At 43.5% G+C, this 25,236-nt stretch overlaps 1 protein-coding gene across 1 annotated transcript in view; it reads right to left on the reverse strand.

The window, feature by feature from the left end:
* Positions 1–25,236, reverse strand: part of Cfap58 (cilia and flagella associated protein 58) — a 90,336-nt gene that overhangs the window by 19,492 nt on the left and 45,608 nt on the right. The window lies entirely within an intron of this gene.

Below are 25,236 nucleotides of genomic sequence, written 5' to 3' on the forward strand. Positions count from 1 at the left end.
TCTGCCTTAGCTGGCTCTAACCACAATTTTCAGATCTCAACCTCCCAAATATCTAAGGTAACAGGCATGAGCCACTGATGCCCAGCTCGCACACTGCTTCTAATATAGCAAGTAGAGTGGAATAAAACAGAATAATGCAAGACAAGTAATAAAATACTGAGGAAGTAAGAGCCTCTGGGTGTCTAATAACAGATCATTTGGGCTGGATCCTACCTCCTATGTCAAAGGCAGCGCCCACCAACCTATCAGGAGCCCACTCAAATTTCCTCCTGCATCCAGCAAACCTAGAGCGCAGTACTTTTTTTGGCATTCCTGTGCCATGGCAGATCTGTGAGGGGGTCAAGTCCATTCCTTTCTAACCACTACAGCGACCTGCTTTGCATCAGTATCTGCTTTCTTCTCTTACCTTGAGCAAGGCCCCTTTGAACTTTACAGCCATTTAGTCCTTAGCCCTTCTTAGCCATTCCATAATCTACACACCACTGTGGACATTACGGTATGGGAAATGAGAGTTAATATGGGCAATTAAGTTCGGAATGAAGGAGTCATCAATTGCTCCTGGTTATCAAGTGAAATAAGTAATACTTGGCAAGCTGATGCAAATAAAATTAATGTATGCTTGTGAATCTATTGTTATTCAATAAATTCTAACATTGTAGAAAGATATAAGCATGTCTATGTTTCTAACATCCATCTTTCTAAAGATACATTCATTCCACCATTCATTCACACATCCATCTAGCACACATGTACTGAGACAAGACAAGTATTGTGCCATACTCTACTATTACCTCCACTGTCAACGGTTGCTTTCATAGTTATTAACTGCCATATATTTAAGAAACTACTGCAGACCAAGTGTAGTATCGCATGTCTGTTTTGCCAGTTCCTTGGGAGGCAGAGAGAGGAAGATGAGAGTTGAAGGCCAGCCTGGTCAAAAAAAAACTAGCATGACCCTATCTCAAAGAATAAGATGGATGTGTTAGGACACATAGGCAAACCCAGCCACATGGGATGTTTAGGTAGGTGGTTTGTGGTTCATGGCAGATTCAGGGAAAATATGTGAGTCTCTATCTAATGTATAACTAAAGACAAAAAGACCTGGGGTATGATTTGACTAGCAGTATACTAGCATAAGGCCCTGAGTTTAATCCCTAGTACTACCAAAGAAAGAGAGAGAGAGAAAGAGATGGGAAGGAAGGAAGGAAGGGAGGGAGGGAGGGAGGGAGGGAGGGAAGGAGAGGTAGGAAAAGAGGGGGAGGGGAGGAAAGGGGAGAAAAGCAAGGGGAAGGAAAGGAAAAGGCTAAAGAATCTACTATAGGCAGTCATAAGTTATATCCAGCTCTTTCAACAGTTCTGTAAATTAGTGACTATCTTTATCTTACTGATGAAGAAAAGAAACCCAATTCCAAAAAACCACACCCCTTCCTGTATTCTGCATAGTCCTCCAAGAATTTACAGAGAGAGGGGGAGAGGTGACTGACTTCAACCTATGTCTAGTAAGAGAAATTCTTCACTGTCACAAATTGCCATCACTTAAAAAATATCCATATGTACAATGGAATATCTACAGCTTTTCCACTAGGCTTTGCCCATATCGGGACAGAAGGCTTAGTATTGGTTGAATAAGTGAGTGAATGGAAAGAATGAATAAATGATCCATCAACATGATTCAACAATTCTGTTAATTCCGTGCAGTTCCTCATTCAAATCACATCAAACATTCTTAGTAGCTTGGTGTGGTAGCTAACTCCTATAATCCCAGCTACTCATCCAGCCCAGGATAAAAGAAAGAAAGATTCTGTCTGAAGAAAAACAAACACGCAAGAACTGTCCACGAGGGTGCATGCCTATCATCTCTGCTTCTTTGCAGGTACATCAACAGGAGAATCACGGTCTAGGCTAGGCTGGGCAAAAATACTAGACCCTAGCTCAAAAGGAAGGGAAGCAAACAGGTGCTCAAATGGTAGTGTACTTGCCTACCTATAAGGGTGAGGACCTAGATTCAAATCCAGTATCAAAAATAAAGAAAACTCTCATCAGATCAGAAAAACCTAATCATGCTAACACAAAGTCATACCAATGTATAAACCATGAAATTGGCTAATGTGGCAATCAAATATAAGTAATCTGAACTGCTATATCTTTTTTTAAAATTTTATTGTCAGGGTAATGTATAGAGGGATGACAGCTACATTTCTTAGGTTGTAGATGCATTACTTCTCACACATTGATACCCCTTCTCATGTTTTTGTCACTGTTTCCCTCTCCCAAGCCTCTCCCAATCATCTTATCTTTCCCCTTCCCTTCCCTATTTCAAATAAACAAATGAACATATATACAATATACCAAGTAACAAAGTCAGACACAGAACAACATAAGAGCAAAAAAAGAGAAGAGAAATAACATAGTACATTAAGAACAACAATCACACAAGATAAAGTTCTTGTTTCTATATCCGAGTTCCTTTCATTTAGTTTCATCCCATATGACCTTATATACATAGGCTTTGAGCTATTGTAATCCTCTGCTAAGAAAGTCCTAGATGACTCAACTGGTATTTCTAGATACTATAGACTTAGTTCCAAAAAAGAAATGTGAAATACAACATACAACATGAATGATTTGAAATTCATTTGATGCCTTAATGGTATTATTTTTAAGTTAATTTAGTTAATCAACATATATATACGTGTGCACACGTGTGTATATATTATATGTGTATGTGTATATACACACATGTGCATGTATGTATATGTGTATATATGTATGTATATGCATGCATGTGCATGTATGTGTAAATATATTATTAAAGTTAATCTCACCTAATTCTTGTTACACTTTCTTATTATGGCTACTGGGAAACTTAACTTTACTGGACAGCTATGAAATATAGCAACCATGTTGCCTTTAGACCTCAAATTACAGGGGGGAAACATAGTCACTTTTCACAGGTGTATCATTTGAATTCAACCCAGCTACCTCTTTATATAAATAATGGCATGAAACTCCAGCTGAGAGCATGAGGTCATTAGACTGCACTGCCGACAACTTTGGAAATTAGGCCTCACAAAAATTGTTCCATAAAGCACTTAATAAAATTTAAGGGAAGTGGAACATTGTGTATCAAGTTCTGTAATACCAAGTTGATTTGTTTCTGAAAGAAGATCCTAAACTGAGAAGGTAAGGGAGAAGCAGCCACTGGGAGGAAAGGAGTGTTTGTGCTCATACGCCTCACGCTTCTGTGGCCTGTGGATTGTCACTGTTCCAATTCCTACAGACCCTTCCAGCAATCTCAGCTGTCTACTCATGATATCCGCTCCCTCCTGGAAGAAGGTATTATCAGTCACAGTGGTATCACGGTCAGACAGAGCACTGTCCTAGCTGGGCACCAGTGCCTCATGCTTATAATCCCAGCTACTTAGAATGCTGAGATCTGGATACTATGAATGTGGGTCAATCCTAGTCCAACATACAAATCCTTGAGACTCTTATTTCCAGATAACTAGCAAAAAGTCGAAACTGATGCAATGGCTTAAGTGGCAGAGTGCCAATCGTGAGCAAAAAACTGAGTAAAAATGATAGGTCCCGGGCCAGGAATTTGGCCTAGTGGTGGAGTGCTTGCCTAGCATGTATGAAGACCCAGGTTTGATTCCTCGGTACCACATACATAGAAAAAGCCAGAAGTGGTGCTGAGGCTCAAGTGGTAGAGCTCTAGCCTTGAGAAAGTCCAAGGACAGTGCTCAGGCCCTTAGTTCAAGCCCAGGACTGGCAAAAAAAAAAAATGATAGGTCCCAAGGTCAAACCCCAGTAAGCACACTCAGATACACACATACACACACACACACACACACACACACACACACACACACACTGTCCAATAATTATCTCTTTCCAGGTACCAGTGGCATATGTCTATCATCTTAGCTACTCAGTAGCCTGAGATCTGAGGATTTTGATTCAAAGGAAGCCAGGGCAGGAAAGTCCTTGAGACCCTTAAATCCAGTTAACCTCTAAAAACTAGAAAGGGGGCTGTTGCTCAAGTGGCAAATCATAAGTCTTGAAAAAAATAAAAATCAAGGGACAATGCCTAGATTCTGGGTTTGAGCCTCAGCAATAGCACCAAACAATTATTATTATTATTATTATTATTATTATTATTATTATTTCTCATCTACTATGAAGGAAACACAATGTTCACATGGAGCTTAATACTTCCTATTCCTCATCATGTTCCAACTCTTCGAAAGTTCTAGAACAGCTCCTTTTATGTACTGGGCCTCACTCCAAAGCCAGGATAACAGTTTTGCTAAGGGCACACCCTGTCCTGAGAGGCATGGAGAAGCTGACAGCCAGAGAACACAGCCCCAGATCTCTCCAGCAGGCAGGAGACAGAAAGCTCTGCAAAGAAGATTCATTTTGGTATTTTATGTGCTGTCCTCACCAGCCAAAACCAAGAGTCTAGGATTAAAAAGTAGACTGATTCTGTGTGTGACCCAGGGGTCAACATTAGCAATCTTCACAGATGAAAAGAGCAGGTTTTTATAAACCAACAGCAGAGGATGGTCATTTTTGACTTAGGAGAAAACTCAAGTTGTAGTGGATCTGGCAGGCTGAAAGGATTTCACAAGTCAGAGAGCAAGGCGAATATTCGGCAGCTAAGAGAAGTTGGAGGCTTTTCCCAAAGGGATTTGGATGCATATCCATTTCAGAAAAACACTGAGAGTCCCTTAAATAATATGGACATGGTAATAAACAAATTTAAGAAATAGGAACTGTCAGGCCATAGAGGGCACCAGCTTGGTTCTGGGTTTGGGCCTGTATCTGCTCTAACATAGTACACCTGAAACTACAGAGCCAGGGGAAGAGAAATATTTGGAGTAGAGGGCTGGCTCCACCCTGCTCTACCCTCCTGCCTGGATGCAGGCTGCTAATTGAACGTGCCCACCTCCTACACTGGCTGCCTGCTGCTCTGACTGGTACCTGCCATTACTCTGGTCCTCCCACTCCACCCAGCCCATTAGCCTCCCCTGGCTTTATTATTCTGCTTCCTCTACCACAAACCCCCAGGGCCCTCGGCCCTACCTTCTGTCACACCTGCCAGGCACATTCCCAGCGCCGTGGCTCTCTCAGATCCACCCCCTGCTTGCTGGAGCTCAATGGGCACCTCTGCAGGCCCAAGCCTTTGCAGCTTGGTGCTCTGCCTGTCCATTCCTTTCTTCCCTTGGCTTCACAGTTTCCATTTTTGCTTCGCATGAACATTCACGGGGTAGCTTGTCTCCTCCGTAGACTCTTCCAGCCTCTCTAACGCTTCCAGGACTCCAGCATTACCTGGTCACGGGCACTCAGCAGATGGCCTGATCTTAAAAGATGCTTACTTTCATCTCAAGACCCTGCACTTAGTCCAGGGCAGATGGAACGCTGTGCCTTCACCTTCTCTTGGTATGTGTAAATAAACGTGCATACATCAGGCCACACATCCATCCACACTCCATGCATGCCTGCCCTGCATGTCCCTCTCTTCCTTCCTGTCAATATCTCAGCTCTGTAAAATGCACATCATGCATCAGACACGCCTGGGCCTCTCTGTGATAATGAGGACAGTAGTCCGTTTCTTCTATGTTCTTCGAAGCTGTGGGACTCTTTCATAAGCGTGTCTTCAAGTGTTTCATTTTTGCCATGGAAGCTTTCATGATCGGATGCCTGATACAAACAGCTAAAGTCTGCTGCCCCTTACTCTCTCCTCCTCCTTCTTTCTGAGCCCCTGGCAGCAAGACTGGAAACTACAACAACCCCTAAAACTGGGCCCTGCAAAGGGCACCTGTAGTGACCTCCTTGTGGCCGCAGCCTCCTTCCTCAGTTTGCTCTTTTGGCAGCTTCCAGATGCCCAGCTCCCTTTCTGGAATTTTCTCCACCTTTGCCCTTCTGTTGCCTACTGAGTTGCACTGCCAACTCAGATGCCCATCATGACAACCCCTGCAAGCACTCAAGTGAGCATTCTGCTTCCTCCCTGTAAACCAAGGCAGCAGGTGTGTTCTGAGAGAGCAGCGTGGCAGGAGGTGCCCATGAGGTACTTAGCACACACCTACAAACCACATCCTTCCCCTCCACCCTTAGCATTGCCTAGGGACCTTCTTGTCAACCAGCCTCTACAGAGACCCACAAGACGTCTTGTGGGTGTCTTGCTCAGTGTTACTCTTCTCCACCTCTATTCCACTACTGCCTTCTGGGAAACCAGAAAAGGTAAGATCATACCTGAATAGGATTTTGAATTATGAAGAGGGGTTTAGGGCATGGGCAAGGCAAGGATGGGAATTAATCATTTTAATGATCAAAGAGACAGTTGTTTTTAGAAACCCACATTAATAAAGGTTTTGAATGCATATTAGAAATTATTAAGTTGGCCAAGCATGGTGATACCCGTCCAGAATGCCAGCTACTTAGGAGACCTGGGGGATCAGGTGATTATATGTTCAGGTCAACCCAGGCAAAACTTTGAATCTATCTCAAAACATAAGCTAAGTATGGTGACACATGCTTTCCAGCACAGCTAAATAAGAGGCAGTGAGAAAGGAGGTACCCTAATTAAGGAGGAAAATAACTAATTAAAAGCAAAAGTAGTAGCTCACAAGCCTAGCATGTGCAAAGCCCCGAATTCTTTCTTCTGGACCACAAAAAAAAAATCAGAAGAAAAGAGATGGGAAGAAAGGGGGAAAAAAGGAGGGAGGGGAGAGGAAGAGAGGGGAGGGAAGGGGAGGGAAGGGGAGTGGAGGGAAGGGAAGGCACCGAAGGGGAGGGGAGAGGAAGGGGAGGGAAGGGAAGGGAGGACTAAATGAGATGTAACATGTAACTTCTAGATGAATGCTAGATATCATCATCCATCCGACAAAGTCACTAAAGGCCCAATAATACAATACATGTAAAATTACTTTGTCAATTGGAAAACACATTTAAAACTTGTCATTATCCCGTGATAATATGCCTCTAGCCAGATTAAGAGCCAGGCCATGGCAATATTGAAGAAAATTAACATACCTGCTAATTTTCTTTTGAATCCACATTCCTGGAACTGTTTATAAACTGGGGATTCTAATTAATTCCCATCCTCTCACCTCTTTTCAGGTGAATAGAAAGTCATAAACCTCAAACTCCATTAACAGTCTAGCCAAGTTCCTGGTGACTGTCAATTAGGCCATCAGACTTTGTACTGGAAATCTGGAAGCCATCTTTTATACCCTGTGGACAATCACCAAGATGGTTGGTTTTCTCGTGACCCTTTCAGCTTCCTTCATCTTGGTTATCACAACAGTAGCCTCAGGACCCTCCCTCTCTCTGATTTCCAATCAGTCCCTCCCTTCCTGTGATTGCTCAGGACCCACCATCATCTTCACTAGGACGATGAGTTTTTAAAATTTATTTTGTATTATCTCTAAGTAGTTATACAAAGGCATTTCACTTCAAAGTATCAGTTTATGAGAACAATGCATCTTGACCAATGTCACCTCTTCCGTCATTGTCCCCCATTTGCCCCAACCCCACCCATCCCCTTGAGCCCTGGTTCTGTAGACTGAAGATGGTGACTATTCGCCACTCTTCCTCTTTCCCATCCCTTTATCTCCTCCCTTCCCAACAACACATTCCAGCTTCCTAGTATTCATTTTGTTAAACTGTAAGTTAATGGGCCCGGAGTCTGGCCTAGCAGTAGAGTGCTTGCCTAGCATGCACAAAGACCAGGGTTCAATTCCCCAGTACCACATACATAGAAAAAGCCAGAAGTGGTGCTGAGGCTCAAGGGGTAGGACACTAGCCTTGAGAAAGTCCAAGGACAGTGTTCATACCCTGAGTTCAAGCCCAGGACTGGCAAAAAATAAAAATAAACTGTAAGTTATTTCAAAGGATGATGGTTTTTAAATAGCTGTGTTATAATAAAACAGTAAATCAGTAAATGAAAAAAACTGAAAAAATATATATAAATTCACAAATAAACTCACTGACTCTCTCACACACACACACACACACAGAGAGAGAGAGAGAGAGAGAGAGAGAGAGAGAGAGAGAGAGAGAGAGGAATATTCACTCTAGACATTCACTGAGGCCAAAGGATGATATGCATAGGAATGGCTGACAAAGGCTCAGTAGTCATGTACATCTGATCATATAAAATAATACTTTGTGAAATGAACCCCAAGAAAAGGAAACAAGAGATATGTCTTTAGTTGCCATTGTTACTGTTTTTGTTTTCTTTTCCTTTTGTCTTGCTAATTTGTCTCCATTTAGGAAGGTAAAGGGAGACACAGAAAAGATGAAACAAAGGGTAAACAAATAAGACAGTGGTACTTTCTAGACCATATGTGGAAAATAAATTGTATATATTATGGGTGAGGATGGGAGGGAAAAACTGGGAGAGAATGAGAACGGGGAGACATGGTTCAAAAAGAATTGTATTTATTATCTGATTCATGTAACTGTAACCCCTCTGTAGATCAACTCTACAGTAACAATAACAATAAAAAAGGGGAACCAGCTATTTGAAATTGGATAGGGAAGGGGGAAAACAAGATGAGGGGTGTGGGTGGTGGGGAGAGAAATGGGGACCAAAAAAAGGGGGGGGGAACCACCACTTCTAAAAGGATGAATAAATATATCCTCAAAACTCCAGGAAAAACAACCAAGAAGCTATTTATTATGGTAGCTTGACTACTAATAAGCATACTACAATTCAATATTCCAACAAGGCAGCATGAACTAACTGGATCACAGAAAACCAATCTTTCCCCATAATAACCATCTGTACCAGAAGTACAATGAGGAAGAGCGGAAGAAGATGGAAAGGATTCCCAGTCTCTAGTTTATCTGTAATAAGTAAAATGTGTTTGTATGTTTATGTACCACAGGTTTGTTTCCTTGCTTTGTTACCATTTACTTTCATCTCTGTCCATAACGATTTTTAAAAATCCTAAGATCTTCCTTCCGCCTAGACAGCTAGGGGAAGGAGTAGAAGGCACAGGAGGGATATGGATCAGTCTTATTAACCGTGTACTTACCCCAGATCAACATGTAAAGCTGAAAAGCACCTTTGATTCTGCTCCTTGACCTTCGCAGGCCTTCACTTGTCAAGGCCCATGCATTGGTCTTTTCAGGTCTCATGGCTGTACTCCTTTCTCTTTATTTGAGCATCTCCTTTTCCCAGACAGCCTCACTACCTTGGATGTGAGGCACCTTGGAAGTGTTTTTTAGCTGCTCCTTCCATGCCAGCCCTCCACCCCTGCATCCCTTTCTGTCTTCCTCCCTCTTCACTTTCACTGTGCCACACCCAGGCTGTTCACATTCCACGACACAGGACTGACAGGCAAACCAACCCAGGCTAGCATACAAGGCCCACGTCACACAATAGGTCACATGGGTCTCAGCCCCAACTCTGCTGCTGAAAAGTAGCTCTGCCACCTTGACCATGGTATTAAATCACTCTGTGTAAAACTGGGCTTGTGCTTCCTAGTCTTCCAAGCCAGCTCACCCACTTAGGGAGAAGGCAGGTTTCACAGATGTGTGGGATAAAAGAATCAAAGGCAATGGTTCTCTTAGCATCATGTCACAACTGAGTGCCCTAAGTCACAGGAAGAAAATGTTCCTGATTGTCACACGTCTAAAGCAAACTAGGTTTGATGACCTCTCTCTAATGCTTAGTATGCTACATATCTCCAGAAGAGACTATGTTTCAAGAACTCAGAAGAGGCCTCTCGGGCATGTAGGCAGCCCCCAGTCTATTTCTACTATTAAATACACTCAGGGTAGAGAATATGCATTTTTAAATGCATGAAACATGAGCCAGACTTGACACCCATCTATCAGAGCTGCTTTAAGGATAATAAAATCAGCACTGCCATTATAAGGATAGAGAACTTGATGACCCACTGGAGATTTCTTCCAATCTAAACGATTCTATAAATTCCCCTAAAATCATAAAAAAGGCAGATTAAGGATTCATGTAGGTGTTTGCACTATAAATACAAATTAATTTCTGCTCCAGCTGCAATTTTTCCCACCCTTGTAAAAAGCACCTCTATCCTTGAGATATTTCTAGGTAAAATATCAACCAACAGAAGAGCTAAAGATAGGACTCCCCCAGGTCTTTGTTGGCAACTATTTTTTACTAATTTCACAAATAAATCCGTATCTTGAAATGAAGTGAATTGAATCTTGCTGCTGTCCAAAAACATTTATCACTGAAAATCTGTTTTGTTTGGGGAATAAGATATAATTGTATACAGATTCAATAAGAACCTAAATGCTCCACCGAGAAATTCTTCATTGAAGTTGTTTGGACTCTGAGTAATCTATTTATTTCTTTTTACAGTTACTAGTCATATCATTGCTATCTGTTTATAGTAAAAAAAAATATCCTGCTTAAACACTGCTCTTGTCAAAAAAAAAACAAACTCATAGTTTCAGAGGTCAAAAACTTTTATTACTTCACTTCTCCCTTGTTTTTGTGCAACTTAATTCAAACTGAGTCTTACAGATGAAAAAAATGTCTTTTTCACATTCATTTATTAAAGCCTAATTACTACTTTTTTATGTCTTAATATTGGCCTGGGCTTGAACTCTGGGCATGGGTGCTGTTCCTGGGTACTCAAGGTGAGCCCTCTACCACTTGAGCCATTTCCCAATTTTCTGAGTCGTTATTGGCAATAAGAGTCTCATGGACTTTTCTTCCCAAGCTGATTTTGAACCATTCTTCAGATCTCATCCTCCTGAGTAGCTAGGATTACAGGTGTGACCTATCAGGGCCCATTTGGTTACATTTTTAAAGATGAATTTATCTGGGCTAGCAATGTGGTCTAATGGTAGATGGCCTAGCATGCACAAAGCCTTGGGTTGGATTCCTCAGTATCACATACACAGAAAATGCCAAAAGTGGTGCTGTGGCTCAAGTGATAGAGCTCTAGCCTTGAGAAAGCCCAAGGAGAGTGCCCAGGCCCTGAGTTCAAGCCCCAGAACGTCCCCCCCCCCCAAAAAAACATGAATTTATCAACTAGTACCTTTTTGGTTGACCAATTTTCTCTAGTCAAAGTCCAAAATGGAACTAGCAAATGCCATCTAAGGATCATGCTGGTGAATGATAGGGAAAACAATTTCGACCTCTAAGGAAATGTATTCAATTATGACATCTCAGCTGTTTCTCCTATAGAAAGAACTGTGTCCTGTAGCAAACTATGATTTCCCAAATAAAGGGAATAAAAGATTAGAGGAAAGGATAACATACCAGCAATAGAATCCAAGGATAGCAGCCACATGCCAGGCATATTAAAACACCATACCAACAAAAGATTTTTAAAAAATAAACCTTGTACCACTTAAATGCTTAAATACAAAATAGTTCCAACTGGACCAAAGAAAGGAGACTGTGGTATATTATTGCAATAACTGCCACTTATACAAACAATCCTAGACATTATTCTCTCCTTCATTTACTCTGGGCTTGATCATATGACTTGCTTCATCCAATGAAACATTAGCCTTCATGACACAAATGCTGGATCAAAAACTGTGCACTCAAATTTGCCTTTTGGGAAGTGTGGTGGGGGGAACACAGAGGAGAAAATGGTGAAAACATGCAGCAGAGGAGTAAATGTGATTAAATGAGCTATACACTTCATGGGTGGAGCAGGGAAGGGGGATCCCAGGATTCAAAAAGGGAAGGAAATTACCGTGTAAAAGGAATTGTAAAAGGCAAAAGATGTATATGATCTGAAGAGAAACCACGGTGTGTTGGAAATTGGCTTTACCACTTGGGGGGAGTGGGATGGGAGGGATAGAAAGTGGGAGAAAAGTCTGGGCTTTGGTAACAATGTTTGACTAGCAATGTATCCATTACAGTTACATATGTAGCTAGAACCCCTCTGTACATCATCTGACAATAAAATTTAATTTAAGAAAAAGAAAAAATTTGCTTTTTGTTGTTGTTTTGGGAACTCTGAGGTTATCACTATCAATAAAACACACACACACACACACACACACACACACACACACACACACACACACACAGACCCTAGACTAACCTGGTAAAGACCAAGTTGACATACTTATCAACCCATTTCAGTGTCACATCAACCACTGGACACATGAGTGATGTGTCTAGATCAACCAGTTCCTGCCCTACCTACCAACTGGCTTCAAAATAAAGAGGGATTCCAAACAAGCTCAATAGAACAAACCAATCGGATCCCCACCCAAATCTGTAAGGGGCATAATTGTGACCTAACAAATGATTGCTGTCTTAAATTAACATCCCAACACTGTGGGAATAATTTGTCCTACAGCAAAAGCTACACCTTCTGATACACAGAAGGTGATCACAGAGCACACCCCGGGAATACAACAGTTAATAAGTTATGAGTACATAGCTCATGGCCCCCGGAGACAAGAGACAGGTTGAAGGATGCATGGATCTAGTCAATCAATCGTGAAAGCAAAATCACATACGAAATGTTGAACTCTATGAAAGCCCTTTATAAGCCTGTACTTCAGAGGTTTTGGAATCTAAATATCAAATACAATAGCCATAGGAATAGCCACAAACATAGTAAGTACAAACCTGGAGCTTTGTGTTTGATAAAGATGGTCTGGTTTAATCTACAGGAAAGCTTCACGTGAAAGATAGAATTATTATCTGTTTTACAAATCAAGAACTGAGGCTTTGTGTAGTTCATGAAGTTGCCAGAGATATTGCTCTCTTTCTCCTTCTCTCTCTCCCTCTCTCTCTCCCTCTCCCCTGACTCACTCTCTCTCTCTCTCTCTCTCTCTCTCTCTCTCTCTCTCTCTCTCTCTCTCTCTCTCTCTCTCTCTCACACACACACACACACACACACACACACACACTATTGTGAATGAGTTGGGATGCAAACAAAACCCCAGTTTACTCAGGAGCAGATCTCTCTGCCTCTGTTTTTCCACTGAATACCACCCCCAGGGGAACCTTCTCTAGTTCACTGGGATGGCACTGTCTTTCCCAGGAGACCTATTCTCTCTTTCTTGACTCTTAAGATTGTCCAGAAAAATAGGCCTAACGAAAGAGAAGCTGGAATGGATGGTGGAATTCCGGGGTTCTTGCCCAGGCCCACCACACAGACACTGGAGCTTCATCAATTAAGCACCAGCAGCCTGACCTGCCACCCAGATTACTAAGGCCTCCTTCCCTCCTCGTGGAAAAGTGAGAGGAAGGAAAGAAAGGAGTCTAGGGAGGGAGCTGTGAAAATAGATGGAAACTCATTCCTTTCTTCTCCTGACAGCACCAGTGGCTCTAGGAGGAGAGTAGAGGGCTCGTGTTTACTCTTCACTTGATGTACATCAGCCCTTTCTTATTTAAACCTCTGGAACTGACGCTCTTAGTTCCTGGATTTGACAATTGGAAATATCTCAACTCTGAAAATTGCCGTGAAAGTGGGAATGGAAGAGGGGAGTCAGTGAGGCACCCTACTTTGACAACAATTTACTCCCAAATAGAACATGAATGAGACAGAGGACATCCAAGGATGAGGATCAGTGATCATCAGTGTGTCTCTGCAGGTTGTCCACGATATCAAGTGTTTAAGGCATAGATGGTTTAAGGCATAAACTGGCTTTTAACCTCTATCTGCCTAATGGAGCTTAGCAGGGCCAATCTTTTTTTTTTTTAAGAAATCCCTAAATCTTAGGAGGAGAGACCTGGCATGTGTGTGGAGAACCACTGAGAGAGACTATGAGAAGTCACTTGGCAACTGAGCACGTTAAGTATACCTAGGCAAATGAAAAGAGACACACGTTAAGAAACACATTCTCCTTGAAAGAAGCTGAATGTGAGGTAAGAAAAGCCCCAAATATCAGAATCACAAGAACCAACACAACTCAGCATTGCCATCCTTTTTCTTTGGGCCACCAGCACTGGCAGCAGCATTTTTCAGAAGGCTCATAAGTCTCTCTGAGCTGTAGTTCCCTCATCGTTTGAATGAGGTTGTTGTGAAGATGAAGGGCTAAAGTAATAACTCCTACACTGTAGATTGTTTTGGACCTGTGTCATTCCCCTCAACTCTTGGAACTGCCATCAGAGACTTGCGAACTTTGCTTTTGTTGAGTTTCAAGATGAAAAGTAAAAGAATGATAGGGAATGCTATGGTTTGGATACTGAACGCCCCCTCCCCCACCCGGGCTTATGTTTTGAACTTGGAAGGATCTAGAGCTTTGGGGAGGAAGGATGTGTTTGGAGGAAGTGGCTCACAGGGGGACTATCCTTGAAGCTTACGCCTGGTCTCCAGTCCTTCCTCCCTCTCGGCTTCCTGTCTGCCCTGAGATGAGCAGCTTCTTCCACACAAACCCCGCCATGACATTCTGCCTCACCACAAGCTCAAAATCAATGCAGCCAGGGACCCCGGACTGAAGTCTCTGAAATTATAAGTCAAAACAAACCCTTCCTCCTTTGCATCAGCTTTGTCATGGTGACAGGAAGTCTAACATAGATCATATTACCGCAGTACTCACTATGTGCCAGGGACCACTCTAAATGTTTTATGTATATTAATATAAGCTCCCCACGAGACCTTGGAGAGAGACATGATTTCCCTGTTGCACAGATGAAAAAAAAAAAACCTGAGCTACCAAGAACACAGGATTCTTGTTCTTAATCAACCAAAAATAATCAGGAACCTTTATCATCATTTCATAGACAAGAAGAATGAGAGACAGACAGAGAAGAAGACACAGAAACAAAGAAAGAGACAGAGACACAGAGCTATACCATCTCAACTTAAAAAAGAATCTCCAAAAGTAAAAAAGAAAGACACAGAAAGAAGAACAAGTGCCAACCTTGCAACAACAACAACAAAAAAAACAAGATCACTGGCTTTATTCCACAGTCACAGTCCTTATGTGGTTGTTGGGTATGGACCAACGAGAATTGTATTTGTGACAAGTTAGTGCCAACTGGTCCTCAGCTCCACATTGGGGAACCACTGAGCATCAGGCATGGAAAGTCCCCTGCAGGAATGTCCACCAGCAGTCCACAGAGACAACGGGCACGTGTTTTCTCTCATACATAGAAACTCAGTCTAAAATGCAACTGGATATGATAATCTATGCAAGACTTTAGGCATTCACACACAGACTAAAGGAAGATAACCTTAAGATGTGCAAAGGTATAACTTCTCTGAACATTTAAAAATATTATCTACTGAAACAAATTAGCAAATGGAAACATGGCATCTGTTATTATTGTTGTTGTTGTCATTGTTGGTACTGGTATTTGTTTTTGCCTTGCTTTTTTTTCCTCTAAGGGAGATGGGGGGGGGGGCGCGAACAGAAAAGGAAGGAAAAAATGGTGAACAAATGCCATTGTGTATATACTAGGTGGAAAATGACCTATGTAACTTGTGGGCAGGGATAAGAGGGGAAACTGGAAGACAGTAAATGAAGGGGTGACATTGTCAAAAAAAAAAAAAAAGAGCCTAGTGCAGGCACTCATGCCTGTAATAGTAGTTACTCAGGAGGCTGAGATCTGAGGATCACAGTTCAAAGCCAGCCCGGGCACTAAAGTCCAAGACTCTTATCTCCCATTAATCACTAGAAAACGGGAAATGGGCTGAGGCTCAAAGGGTAGGGCAAAGCCTTGAGCTGAAGAGCTCAGGGACAATATCCAGGTCCAAAGTTCAAGCCCCACAATCAACAAAAAAAAAAAAAGATACTACCTGATTTATGAAATGATAGGCTCTGTACAACACGTTAATAATAGCAATTTTTAATATATATTTTTAAAATATATATTTTTTTAGATTGCCCATGCCCACACTGTCAGACAAACCAAGTACAGGCAGACTTACAATGCCCTCCTTAGAGTCTACATGATGGAATGTCCCTCTTGCCTGTTCAGACCTGGCATGAGCATTCATCTCTCTAGGGAGAGTCATGTCCCTTTCAAGGATGCCTCCATAGAGTCAGCTACTAACCAACCAAGCAAAAATGGCATTTGGTGGAAGCTACATTGCCAGACACTGGGCATGAATGCAGAATCCTGCCTTTTCAACTCAGTCATTTATTTAATAAACAATTACTTTGGTTTAGCTTGGGGTTTTTTGTTGTTTTTTGTTTTGTTGTGGTTTTTTGGGGGGGGTGTTAAGAGGAGGGGACATTCCTGGGGTGTAATGTTTAGTGATTTGAAGGCTCTAGAGAATGGCAATTCAGGACCTGCTCTAGATTCCAATGATTCCATACAACTATGGTGCTATGGGGTCAACAAATCCTTGCTGTAAAGAGGCGGGACAGCAAGTGCTACCTCCAGGCCTTGGGAGATGTGTGGTTTCTACAAAAGCCACTAACCTGTGTTCTGAGGACCTGAAGGCAGCTATAGCCAACATGTAGAAGAGTGGATGTGGCCAGGCACCAATAAAACATGGCAGAGGGGCCCTGAATCTTTAATTTCTACATTTCCTGACACATTCTCTTTTAGGTTTATCTTTTCTAACCACTTAAGACTATTAATACCAGATGGAAAGAGAAGGCCCAGATACAGCCCTCTGTCCCTGACTGGCCATCATTTTCCAAACCTTTGTTAAATAATCATGTCCCTGGCATTTTTGAGCTATAAACACGGAGGAGGCAGGCATTGCTTTCCCTCCTCTGGATGTTTAAAGACAAATTCAGTTTCCTCCTCTGTGGAATGGAAGCAGGAGCAGTACCCACACCCGCGGGTTTGCTGTAAATACAGTAGAAGCAGACTAGTCAACAGGGGCATGCAATAAAGTTGATCTGTACCTGCAGTCTTCCTCCACTCTGCAAACTTCTGCCAAATCCATCCAGGCTACCAATGGTCAGGATGAAGGATAATCATGGCTCTATCAGCACAGAAACACTCCAGACTCTTCGCACTAACATCAGCAGACTTTAAGGGTTTTCCTGGTCCCAAGACATGCATCAAGCTCCAGCTACATACAACTGCCACCCTCCTGCCAGCACTTCCAGTTCCTGGAGCTCAAGAGCTGAGGGCCTGAGCGTGAGGTTATCCAAGATACAAATAATGATATTTTTCAGCACTGGCCAATTCCCAAGCATTCCGCTAAGTGCTTTATGTAATTCTTTCCCTTAATTGTCATAGCAACCAAGGAATGCTAATGAGATGATGAGCTCCAGGCTTCAGAGGAGGAAGACGAAGCAACAAGAAAAGGCCCCATGCTAGAAACCAGGAGAGGTGGGCTTTTGACAACAGCGTTTGACTACAATCACTGAAGTTTCCCACAAAGCAAGAGGGGACTGACATTAGGAAGTCTACAGTTCTCAGATATATGGGTATTCTGAATCTCTAGGAGTCTTGCAAAGATACTGACTCTGATATATGAGGCCTGAGGAGGGTGAGATCCTGCATGCTGATGGTGCTGGCTCTAAGACCCCACCTGGAGCAGCAAAGGTGATGCAGTGACATGTAACACTTCTCCATGAAAGACCAAGGCAGGATACGCACAATGAATTCAGTGCCATGGTCTACCTCAAGTTCAACCCAATGTTCCATGGGGTACCCAAGGGTATATACTTCAGAGAAAGTCTCAGCTTCTCTGTGCCATGTGTTTCCTCCTCTGGTATGGGTCTTCTAGGTGCCCTGTGATAATTAATGAAATAATACACATCTAAAGCACATAGAGCACGGTAAATGTTTTATGAAGTATAGGATGACCAGGTAGTCAAGAAAAAAATAATTGCCCCTTGATGAAGAAAGATCTAAAAATAGGGGCCGGGAATTTGGCCTAGTGGTAGAGTGCTTGCCTAGCATACACATAGATCCGGGTTCCATTCCTCAGTACCACATACATAGAAAAAGCTGGAAGAGATGCTTTGGCTCAAGTGGTAGAGCTCTAGCCTTGAGAAAGCCCAAGGACAGTGCCTAGGCCCTGAGTTCAAGCCCTGGGACTGGCAAAAAAAAAAGAAAAAAGAAAAAAGAAAGACCTAGAAACAGGTGATGATGTGAGGTAAGGTTTGTTTCCTCACACAGATCCATCCCCACCCTCTTATCATTCCAGCCATCTTACAGGTAAGTAAGCCAGACTTCCAATCAGTCAGTCATAAAATTAAATTAGAAAGTTCCCCTTGAAGGGGCCAGACCCAGATGTCAGCAATGAATCAGTGATTTCTAATTCAGTTCACATTCTACACACCCATGCTCTGTGCCTATTACCTAGGCCTCTCCATGCACATAGAGTACACGATGGTTTCCTAAAGCAACAAGCAATTGAATGTCTCCCTACTAGTATCTCACCTGGATCACTTCCAGTGAGTCCCTTCTGGTACAATGTAACTACTTCTACCTTTCAGGGGAGTGGCCTCAGTGTTCACATCTGCACAATGGGCACTCAGGAATGAGCCCAGTGCTAACATTCCAGGCCATGGTTGTTTCTCCAAAACCCTGCCACCTCCCGCAGTGAGTCATCTGTCACCTGTCACCTGACACACTGATGTCTGTGCAGAGGGAAACCGTGGGACTAGATATGCCCTGAGCATGAGGGGTGACTGCAATCAGAATGGATCGAGATGCTTTTTTTAAATGGACTGTCGTGTGATCCTGCCATCTTGTCACTGGATATTAACAGGATGGCAACTCATGGTTAGAAAGGGGGAAAGACACTGAGAGGTGGGTTGGGCGCTTGGTCCCCTATCTTCCCCAAGGTTGGAGGAGCGGTTTATAACTTAAGTGAGCCGGGGTCTGGGGGAGGGTGGCCTTCAGGCACTTCCAGGAAGTCTCGTCCCATGTACCGGACACTTGTGGTGCCCACACCCAGGTCCTCTCAGCATCCCGAAATTCATAATTTGAGCTGACATGCTGGCACTCCCGCAGGCCCTCGGTTCCCGGAACACTCTGGCAGCTCCTACCTCAAGAGTGCAGGGAGTCAGCTTTTCTGCCTCAGGCCAGGCCTCCTCTGCAGAGAGGCCAGCGACCAGCTAGGGCCTCTCTGTCTGCATCTCAACTGACGGGACTTGCAACCGAAGTCCTGGCCTCGGTTTTGGAGCCCACCATTCTGCAGTCACTTTTGTGGGGATCCAGGGAGAAACATTAATGGCTCAGCCTCTTCCCTCCCCTCTTCCGGCTCTTCCTTCTTCCTGTCTTTCTTGTTCTTTCTCTCCAAGTTCTGGGGAATCACTTCTGAAAGTACTGGAACCCCAAGCCTCTCAGGGGCAATCCACACTGAGAGAGAGAGGCCTGCCCACTCCACAGCCTTGCTGGGAATCCCCTGAGATGATTCCCCACACACATACACAACCCTTAACACCCAGCACTCTGACTACAGAACTGGCAAGCCATTCGATGCCAGAACCAAGCCTGTCTCATTCACCTGGCGCCTGGCACACAGAGGGTGCTCCGGGAAGGCTAAGAAGATACCCCAGCACTGGATGTTTCTGCTACTGCTGAGCAGAGCTCAGAGACAACTCTTGGTCTTCCCAATAATTCAGGGAAATCTGTTTATTTTCTGTTTCAGAGAAGTTTATAAAATAAAATTGAGAATGATCTTCAGCAAGGGGAATGGCCTGTTAAGAAGCCTCCTTTTCCATGAAACCCACGCACCATCCCCTTCCTCTTTGTCCTGTCCATCTTGTATACTGATAGGTTCCCTCACCCAATATAAGGAGGAGGGATTTAGGAGAGAGAGAGAGAGAGAGAGAGAGAGAGAGAGAGAGAGAGAGAGAGAGAGAGAGAGAGAGAGAGAGGGAGGGAGGGAGGGAGGGAGGGAGGGAGGGAGGGAGGGAGGGAGGGAGGGAGAGAGGGCACGCGAGAGGGCGAGAGGACAAGAGGGCGAGAGCGCCAGAGAGAGAGATCTTCCTGCCTCGATGAAGCTGCGTGGCGTCTCTGTTCATGCTCGGGGTAAGAAGGTCGGGTGGGGGAGGACATTGGGCCCCTTCCTCTCGAGGCTTGGCCTGGTGGGGGTGTGTTTTTCCCCATCCCCCTACTAGTAGAGGGGGACCGGGGACCAAGGACCCCGACACCCCACCCCTCTGAACTTGCTCCAGCTTCTCTGCCTCTCCAGAAGGACAATGACTCTTCTACCTGTGAGTGTCCAGTGGACACCCAGCCCATTCCATCTCTCCCTGCCCCCTCCCATCTCTTCTCTTCTTTTTCACTCCTGGGCTCTGTGCTTGCCCATCAAGGAACCACAATGAAGAACTAGATCAAAGAGTTCCAAACAAGCAATGTGACTTGTGCGACTTCCCTTTCTTTACCTCTCTTACCCACAGGCCTTGAAGCTAGAGGTTGCAAACCACCCACCTGTGAGCTAAAGGATAATGACGGCCATATTCCTGGAAATCTCATTTGGTGTTCTTAAGGTTGCTGCTGGGTTAAGCTCAATATATTGAACAGCAAAAATCCATGTTGCCAGCTATCTTGGAAGAAGTTAAGGATTTAATGACTCCAATCCACATTAGGCTAGGATGGGGTTAGGGCCACCAAGGAATAGGACCTAGGGCTAAGTTCTTACCTTTGCTTCCCACTCTGAGACCCCCCAACAGGGGCCTCATTTCAGAGGTGATTTGCAAAGTAGATTTGCTCTTTGTTTCTTGCCTGCCCCTGCGGGTGACTGTATTTGTACTGGCTACCTCCATATTTAAGCATTTGGAAGAAATAAAATAAAATAAAACAGAACAAATTCCAATGGCTCTCAGTATTCTTTATGTTTGTCAGTGCCTCCAGCAAGTTGGTCAGCTTCCTGTTCTTTTTATGAGCCTTATTACGGTTGGAATGTGGGGCCTAGGGCCTGCTAAGCATTCACTTTACCTCTGAACCATGTCTCTCAGCTAGAATGAGACACATACCCCCTATACCCAGCTCCTTCTGTGGAGATGAAGTCTCCTGGACTTTTCTGCTCAAACTGGCCTCTAAGTGCAATCCTCTCACAGTCTCCCAATTAGTCAAGATTCTGGTTGTAAATCCATGGTTCCCCCCAACACACCCAGCAAGCTTTTGGCTCTCTGCCACCATGCTTGTGTTATATGGAATGCCCTCTTGATGGTGATGGTGATGATGTAATGACACATAACAATGGTGGCTGTCAAGACATACATGCCTGCCTGTCCTACAGATGCCTTTGAAAATAAGGGATGCTGAGGATTCAGAGATGATGAGGAATCAAACAGAGCAACAGTAAAGGCCCACCGAGGTGTGCGTCTATTCCCCTGCCTTCCTAGAAAAGGGGAGACTGGGCAGGTGTGCAACAGAAAAGAAATGCTTCCAGTCCACGCCTGAGGACCACGCCTGAGGATTGCATTCCTGGATTCTTTGCATTGTTTGGGCCTCCCCAAAGCTGCATTGTGAAGCTCAAGAACCATTCTCAGGTTAACCTAGACCCAGGGGACAAATATGAGCACACCCCTGGGATTCAGCCTCCCTCAGTACACAAAGACAACGCTAAGAGTTGGCAAACTGTATAACTACATAAATCCTCTGTGCATTCCAAACTCCTGAAAAGTCAGAGTCAACAACAATGCAAAAGCAAAAGAAAGATCATTCCCTAACCTGCCAACTCAGAGAAAGAACCCAAATGTCTCTAAAGCATCTCTTCCTATAAAAACTCTTCTGTGGGCCGGGAGTTTGGCCTAGTGGTAGAGTGCTTGCCTAGCATGCAAGAAGTCCCGGGTTCGATTCCTCGGTACCACAAAAAGAGAAAAAAAAAAAGCTGAAAGTGGTGCTGTGGCTCAGGTGATAGAGTGCTAGTCTTGAGAAAAGTCCAAGAACAGTGCTCAGGCATTGAGCTTAAGACCAGGACTGGCAAAGAAAAAAATAAATAAATAAATTTTAAATTTTTTTTTAAAAAAACTCTTCTGTCAGGCCTCGTGGCCATCCAGCCTGGGACCCAAGGCTCACTCCTATAATCCTAGCTACTCAAGAGGCTCAGATCTGAGGACTGACAAAAAGTCCAAGAAAGGGACCTGGAGCTTGGCTTAGTGCTTGCCTAGCATGCATGAAGACCTGGGTTCAATTCCTCAGAACACATACATTGATAGGTCAGGAGTGGTGCTGTGGCTCAAGTGGTAGAGCTAGCATTGAGGAAAGCCCAAGGACAGTGCTCAGGCTGAGTTCAGGCCCCAGGACTGGCAAAAAAAAAGTCCGAGAGACTCTTATCTCTGTTTAACCACTAACAAGCCAGAAGTAGAGGTATATTTCAAGTGGCAGAGGGTTAACCTTGAGTGCAAATGCTAGGGAGCAATGCTCAGACCCTGAATCAGGTTCCAGTACTGGCACAGACACACAATAAGAAAAATAAAACACCCCACGTCCTTCTGACCTTTGATCAATCAATGAACAAGTATCAGTTGGAAGATTATAGGAACATGGTAATCATTAAGAATGACACAGAAACGGCTTTCCTGAAGCTTACAGTCTAGTACACAGCATCATATATGCAATGATTTTATTCATTACACGTGGCACGAAGGAGAAGTTGAGGAATGGGGAAGACTCAAAGACAAAGACACCTAACCTAGGAAGAGGAAGTCCCCTGAGAAAGAAGACACATGAAAATCTTAAGAGTAAGGAACCGTTCAGACCAAGAAGCCCTCCAGCACTGGGGATGTGGCTTAGTGGTAGAGTGGCTATATAGCATGCATGAAGCCCTTGGTTTGATCCCTTAGTAGAACATAAACCAAAAAGGCCAAAAGTGGTGTTACAGCTCGTGTGATAGAGCACTAGCCATGAGCAAAAGAAGCTCAAGGACAATGCCCATGCCCTGAGTTCAAGCCCCAGGATTGACAAAAAAAAAAAAGCTGCCCATTTCTCTGTGTGTGTTATTTATGGCAGCCACTGAACTTGGAGAGGCAAATCATAAAGTGATCTTCTTTCCTCAAAGAACTCACTTCTAGTACAGGGAAGGGGTGGGCTTCTCTGTAGAGACGAGCGCCTCTTCATCCCCTTGACATAGATCAGATGGTCAATGAAAACTTATCCAAATGCTCAAATGAGTTTAATCAAAAGTCTTCATCAGTATAGAATTTTCCGGTGCAAGTGCTGGAGACTGTTCTAACCATTATGTAAGACCTCAAAAATCTGGGTGGACTGTGGCACACCTGTAATCCCAGCACTCACAAGGCAGAAATTCACAAGGCAGGACTTGGACACTAGCCTGGGCTTTCAGGGAAACTTTATCTCAAAATACTGGAACTGGACGTGCAGTTCCAAGGTAGAATGTTTGTCTTGCATGTGCAAAGATATGGGTTGAACCTCCAATTCTGCTAAATTGATTAATTCTTTGAGAAACTGGCTTCTCCAGAGATCAAGGTGTGCAGAAACCATCGGGATAGAGAAACTGCTCAGGAGTCTCACGGCAGAAACAGGACAGCCCAATCACCCAAACGTCAATAAAGGAGCTAAATGAAGAATTGATCAGAGAAGACCAAAATGGGATATTTAACTTTGGAGGCCTGGGAAAACTGCTTAGTGACTGACACCATTATGTTATAGTGGTTGGTTGTAATGTTAACAATAACATTGTTAATGATAAATGAACACTCTTCCAAACCTTTATGTGGTAATAAACCTCGAAGTGCATCAACACATTTAATTCTATGGGTAGGTACAATTCTTGTCCTTATTTTATGAATGAGAAAACTAGGGATTGGAACACGAGATTTCTGTTGATGGGACTGTGTGAGACTAAAGGATTGGGACTTTAAAGTCTACAGACATTAACCCACTTGTAAGCCAACCCACTCTCTTTTACAAGCAGTTTATAAATAGTCCAAGTGTCAGAAACAAAAGGTAACTTAATGTTAAACCCATGAATATACATACAGCAAATATCCCTTGAAGTTTCAGGCTATGCAAGAGGAGATCTGGCTTTGAGTTGCCAGAGGACCACAGGAAGGATTCTGGGCCTTTGAGAAGCGGTCAGTTGAGACTAAGAACCCTCCACATAAAGGTGAAACCTCCGGGAAAATACACAATGGCTAGAAACCACCCCCTTCTCCCAGGGAAAGGAAGACTTCTAAGAAATCGCTGTCTCCTAGGCTCTAGTTGGAGACAAAAAAAAATTGGCTCCTCAGAAATTTGAATGTCACAAGAGTCTGGGATTCTAATACATGTTAACCAAATGGTCCAAGACGCCCCAAGGTGAGAATTTCACATAAATAACTACTCTAAGCAAGTGATAACTCCTGGGGACCTGGCAGAAACAAAGGGATACTCCCTTAACCTGGATCATTCCTAAGTCCCAAATAAAGGCTGTTTTATAAAGAGCTCAGAATTGCAAATCATGACGTATGAAAATAGAGGAGGAAGGGAATCCACCATGAATGAAAGTGAACAGTCACAAAAATCAACAGAGGAAAATATCCTAAGAATTTCAAGTAATAAATGTTCCAGGTAACACTAGACAACATACTTTTGAAATCGGAGACACAGAGGAAGAAATATAAATATGAAAAAAGTGCAGACTTATGTGAAAAGGAATTCCTAGAAAAATAAAAGTGAATTAATTGTAAATAAATTCTTAATTACGATTAGCAGGTGTACACACTACAGGAAAGAACTGATGGTAGCCAGGCATAGTGGCTCATGCCTATAATCCTAGCTACTCAGGAGGCTGAGATCTGAGGATCAAGGTTCAAAGCCAGCCAGGGCACAAAAGACCTGAGACTCTTATCTCCAATTAACCCCTAGAAAATGGGAAGTAAAGCTTGGCTCAAGGGTAGAACAGTAGCCTTGAGCTGAAGAGCTCAGGGACAGCACCCAGGCCGAGTGTTACTTGCTTGTAACTCCAGCTACACATTGGAGGCATTGAAAGGAGGATTACAGTCCAGGCTAACCCTGATCAAAAGTTCCAGACTCTATTAAAAATAACTAAATAAATAAAACAAAAAAAGGTGGAGGGTATGAATAGAACACTTGCATAGCAAAATGAGGCCCTGAATTCAAACTCCAGTACCTAGACAAACAGACAAACAGACAGACAGATATCAACAGTGTTAGTAGGTAGTGGGGTGGGGAGAGCAGGGAAGAAGGAAAATCTAACACATGTGTAATAAGAGTCTCCAAAGAAATGAATAAAAAGAATAAAGGGGTTGGGGGCCCGGAGTGTGACCTAGTGGTAGAGTGCCTGCCTAGTATGCACAAAGCCCTGGGCTCAATTCCTCAGTATCACATACACAGAAAAAGCCAGAAATGGTGCCGTAGCTCAAGAATCGTAGCCTTGATAAAGCCCAAGGACAGTGTCCAGACCCTGAATTCAAGCTCTAGGA

The sequence above is a fragment of the Megascapheus bottae genome, chromosome 15 (genome assembly GCF_031878675.1).
Source record: "Megascapheus bottae isolate mThoBot1 chromosome 15, mThoBot2.hap1, whole genome shotgun sequence".
NCBI classification, from domain to species: domain Eukaryota; kingdom Metazoa; phylum Chordata; class Mammalia; order Rodentia; family Geomyidae; genus Megascapheus; species Megascapheus bottae.